At 40.6% G+C, this 5436-nt stretch overlaps 1 non-coding gene across 1 annotated transcript; it reads right to left on the minus strand.

Moving 5' to 3' along the window:
* Positions 1-5128: 5128 nt before the first annotated feature.
* On the minus strand, positions 5129-5236 carry LOC130977677 (small nucleolar RNA R71). Its single transcript, XR_009085360.1, has one exon. It is a non-coding gene; the product is annotated as a small nucleolar RNA R71 (small nucleolar RNA).
* Positions 5237-5436: the final 200 nt, after the last annotated feature.

Below are 5436 nucleotides of genomic sequence, written 5' to 3' on the forward strand. Positions count from 1 at the left end.
CCTAATTGCCTTCATATGTCTTCCATTCCCCTTTATATAACACTTCATTTCAGCCTTGAGCCTTCAAAAATTGGGCCAAAAGGCCTCAGAAAACGCATAGCACGCGTTTCATTAATGAAATCACGTGCAGGGACCTGTGTGGATGCACAGATGTGTACGTCCAAACACTTGGCTAAAAATCCTCCTGTGCGTATGCATACGTCGCTGTGTGTACTTTTCCTTATTTTCTTCATGTGTTCTCCCTTGTACATGCTTTCTTCCACTTTTAGCCATCCATTTTTGCCTCTAAGGCCTGAAATCACTCAACAAATATGTCATGGCATCAAATAGAATAAAAGTTGAATTAAATTTCTCTTTTCAAGCACAAAATTGCATGTTTTCACATTTAGGATCAAATTAGGGACAAAACACAAAAGTATGCTATTTTGGTGCTTAAGTGTGAGTTTGTGTGATAGAATCCATTCAAATCAAGCCAAAATATATCAGAAAATATGGACTCATCAGTCTCCTTGCATCACAGGCAAGTTGAACGCCAACCTCACACTTTCCGAACTAAAGTCCAAGATTCTCCCTCGGACCATGGTGCTCCAATTCTCGAGATTTGGGTTCACACTAATGTCATGGTTTTTAGTGACCCATGCATTAACATAGAACTCTTGCACTATTAAGATCCCAACTTCTTGGATGGGAATGGTCAGGACTTCCCAAACTCTTCTCCAGATCTCTTTTCAGATTTTCGGATACTCATCCTTCTTGAGCCTGAAGGGGACCTCAGGGATCACCTTCTTCTCTGCCACTACTTCATAGAAGTGGTCTTGGTGGGCTTTGGTGATGAATCTTTCCATCTCCCAAGATTCGGAGGTGGCGGCTATGGCCTTTCCTTTCCTCTTTCAAGAGGGTTCTCCAACCTTGGGTGCCATAAGTGGTAATGGAAAGCAAAAAGCGACGCTTTTCCCACACCAAACTTAAAAGCTTTGCTCGTTCTCGAACAAAAATAAAGAAAAGAGAAGAATCGAGTAGAAGAAGAAGAAAATAGATGAGGATAGAGGGAGAAGGGAATTCGGCCAAGGGGGCTTTAGGGTGTATGAAATGTGTGTGTATGAAGGGTTAGAATGAGGGGTATTTATAGGGGTGGGCTAGGGTTGGGTTTGGTCATGGGTGGTGTAAATGGGAGGGAAATTTGATTTTGAAATGGGTGGGGGTTGGTGGGAGTTATGTTGGTTTTGGGAAAGTGATATGGATATAATTGGGCTAGGGTTTATAGGAAAGAGTGTATGGGGAAGTGTGAAAAAAAGAAGGAAGAAGTGGGGTAGGTAAAGATGTTGTGGGACCCACTGGTTCTGAGAGGCTAGGAAATTCAGATTCCATGCCCTTTTTCATGGGCGTTGAATGCCTAGCACTATGCCAAACACCAGCTTTGCTGCCATTTGGGGCGTTGAACGCCCAGCCAGTACTCCCTGGCTAGCGTTCAATGTGATGAGCGGATAATTTGTACGCTTTTTGGCATTATTTTTAGTATGTTTTTAGTATCTTTTAGTTAGTTTTTAGTATATTTTTATTAGTTTTTAGTTAAAATTCACTTTTCTGGACTTTACTATGAGTTTGTGTGTTTTTCTGTGATTTCAGGTATTTTCTGGCTGAAATTGAGGGATCTGAGCAAAAATCTGATCCAGAGACTCAAAAGGACTGCAGATGCTGTTGGATTCTGACCTCCCTGCACTCGAAGTGGATTTTCTGGAGCTACAGAAGTCCAATTGGCGCGCTCTCAACGGCGTTGGAAAGTAGACATCCTGGGCTTTCCAGCAATATATGATAGTCCATACTTTGCCCAAGATTTGATGGCCCAAACCGGCGTTCAAAGTCACCCTCAGGAATTCCAGCGTTAAACGCCGGAACTGGCACCTAAATGGGAGTTAAACGCCCAAACTGGCATAAAAGCTGGCGTTTAACTCCAAGGAGAGTCTCTACACGAAAATGCTTCATTGCTCAGCCCAAACACACACCAAGTGGGCCCGGAAGTGGATTTTTATGTCATTTACTCGTCTTTGTACACCTTAGGCTACTAGTTTTCTATAAGTAGGACCTTTTACTATTGTATTAGACATCTTGAGATCTTTGAATCTTTTGATCACTGGGAGGCTGGCCTCACGGCCATGCCTAGACCTTGTTCTTATGTATTTTCAACGGTGGAGTTTCTACACACCATAGATTAAGGTGTGGAGCTCTGCTGTACCTCGAGTATTAATGCAATTACTATTGTTCTTCTATTCAATTCCGCTTGTTCTTTGTCCAAGATATCACCTGTTCTTCAACTTGATGAATGTGATGATCCGTGACACTCATCATCATTCTCACTTATGAACAAAGTGACTGACAACCACTCTTGTTCTACAAGCATGTGAGGCTTAGTGAATATCTCTTGGATTCCTGATACACGATGCATGGTTGATCGCCTGACAACCGAGTGCTCGCCTGACAAACGAGCCAGCCATTCCATGAGATCAGAGTCTTCGTGGTATAGGCGAGAACTGATGGCGGCATTCAAGAGAATCCGGAAGGTCTAACCTTGTCTGTGGTATTCTGAGTAGGATTCAATGATTGAATGACTGTGACGTGCTTCAAACTCCTAGCAGGCGGGGCGTTAGTGACAGACGCAAAAGAATCGCTGGATTCTATTCCGGCCTGACCGAGAACCGACAGCTGATTAGCCATATGCTGTGACAGAGCATAGGAACATTTTCACTGAGAGGATGGGAGGTAGCCACTGACAACGGTGAAACCCTTGCATAAGCTTGCCATGGAAAGGAGTAAGAAGGATTGGATGAAGACAGTAGGAAAGCAGAGAGACGGAAGGGAAGGCATCTTCATACGCTTATCTGAAGCTCTCACCAATGATATACATAAGTATCCCTATCTTTATTTTTATGCTTTATTCATCATCTATACCCATTTGAGTCTGCCTGACTGAGATTTACAAGGTGACCATAGCTTGCTTCATACCAACAATCTCCGTGGGATCGACCCTTACTCGCGTAAGGTTTATTACTTGGACGACCCAGTGCACTTGCTGGTTAGTTGTGCGAAGTTGTGTTTATGCCATGGTATTGAGCACCAAGTCTTTGGAGCCATTACCGGAGATTGTTCTGTGTAAAAGTAGTGATCACAATTTCGTGCACCAAGTTTTTGGCGCCGTTGCCGGGGATTGTTCTTGAGTATGGACAACTGACGGTTCATCTTGTTGCTTAGATTAGGTATTTTTCTTCAGAGTTCTTAAGAATGAATTCTAGTGTTTCATGGTGATCTGCTGAAATCTGGCTGGCTGTGAAGCCATGTCTAATCTTATTGGACCGAGGTTTCAACTGATCATCACAATAGCTTGTTGATCTCTATCAATCTTGCTATTGGAGCAATGATCTGCTAAGGCTTGGCTGGCCATTAGCCATGTCTTGTGTTTTGGACCGAAGCTTTCTTTGAAAGCTTGGCTGGCTGTGAAGCCATGTCTAATTCCTGGACCGGAGTCTTAGACTAGCATTGCAATGATTCCTGGAAATTCAAATTGAGAATTCTGAAACCTTTATTTTCTATTAATTTTCGAAAAAAAGCACAAAAAAATTTATAAAAATCATAAAAACCAAAAATACTTTATGTTTCTTGTTTGAGTCTAGTGTCTAATTTTAAGTTTGGTGTCTTGCATGCCTTGTTTATTTGATCTTGGTTCTATTTTCAAGTCAATAGTACAGGGGACTGAAGATTCAGAACATGCAGCAGAGGAATTACACAGAAAAAGCTGGGCGTTCAAAACGCCCAGTGAAGAAGGACAGACTGGCGTTTAACGCCCAAAAAGGTAGCATTTTGGGCGTTAAACGCCAGAATGGATACCATTCTGGGCGTTTAACGCCAGGATGGCACAAGGGGGAAGATTTTGTTTTCAAAATCAATTTTTTTCAAGTTTTCAAAGTTTTTCAAAATCAAATCTTTTTCAAATCATATCTTTTCAATCAAATGTTTTCAAAATCAATTTCTTTCCTTTTTCAAAGAGACTTGCTAACAATTAATGATTTGATTCAAAATTTCAAGTATGTTGCCTTTTCTGTTGAGGAAGGTTTAATTTTTGAATCATATCTTTTCTTGTCAAGCAAGTCATTAATTTTAAAATCAAATCTTTTTTTAAAATGTTTTTCAAATCATATCTTCTCAATCACACCTTTTTTTAAAACCAATCATATCTTTTTAATCACATCTTTTTCAAAATAGTTTTCAATCAAATCTTTTTAACTTCTAATTTCAAAATCTTTTTCAAAAATCATTTGATTTCTTTCCCACTCTTATTTTCGAAAATCAAGTAGTGTTTTTCAAAAATGTTTTCAAAATTTTTTTTTTATTTTCGAATATTACTTCCCTTCTTTTCACATCCTTCTATTTATGGACTAACACTATTCCTTGATGCAAAATTCGAACCCCATCTTCTTTGATAAGTTCGAATTTTCTACTTCTGTCTTCTACTTTTCTTTTCCTCTGACACCTCAAGGAATCTCTATACTGTGACATAGAGGATTCCACATTTTCTTATTCTCTTCTCTTTCATATGAGCAGGAGCAGAGACAAAGGCATTCTTGTTGAAGCTGACCCTGAACCTGAAAGGACCTTGAAGCGAAAGCTAAGAGAAGCTAAGGCACAACTCTCTGTTGAGGACCTGACCGAATTCTTCAAAGAAGAAGAACCTATGGCAGCCGAAAACAACAACAATGCCAACAATGCAAGGAAGGTGCTGGGTGACTTTACTGCACCTACTCCCAACTTCTATGGGAGAAGCATCTCTATCCCTGCCATTGAAGCAAACAACTTTGAGCTTAAGCCTCAATTAGTTTCTCTAATGCAACAGAATTGCAAGTTCCATGGACTTCCATTGGAAGATCCTCATCAGTTTTTAGCTGAGTTCTTGCAAATCTGTGACACAGTCAAGACTAATGGGGTTGACCCTGAGGTCTACAGACTGATGCTATTCCCTTTTGCTGTAAGAGACAGAGCTAGAATATGGTTGGACTCACAACCTAAAGAAAGCCTGGACTCTTGGGAAAAGCTAGTCAATGCCTTCTTGGCAAAGTTCTTTCCACCTCAAAAATTGAGTAAGCTTAGAGTGGAAGTCCAAACCTTCAGACAGAAGGATGGTGAATCCCTCTATGAAGCTTGGGAAAGATACAAACAATTAATCAGAAAGTGTCCCTCAGACATGCTTTCTGAATGGAGCATCATAGGTATTTTCTATGATGGTCTCTCTGAACTATCCAAGATGTCTTTGGATAGCTCTGCTGGAGGATCTCTTCATCTGAAGAAGACGCCTACAGAGGCTCAAGAGCTCATTGAAATGGTTGCAAATAACCAATTCATGTACACTTCTGAAAGAAATCCTGTGAACAATGGGACAAGTCAGAAGAA

The sequence above is a fragment of the Arachis stenosperma genome, chromosome 4 (genome assembly GCF_014773155.1).
Source record: "Arachis stenosperma cultivar V10309 chromosome 4, arast.V10309.gnm1.PFL2, whole genome shotgun sequence".
Lineage (NCBI taxonomy): Eukaryota > Viridiplantae > Streptophyta > Magnoliopsida > Fabales > Fabaceae > Arachis > Arachis stenosperma.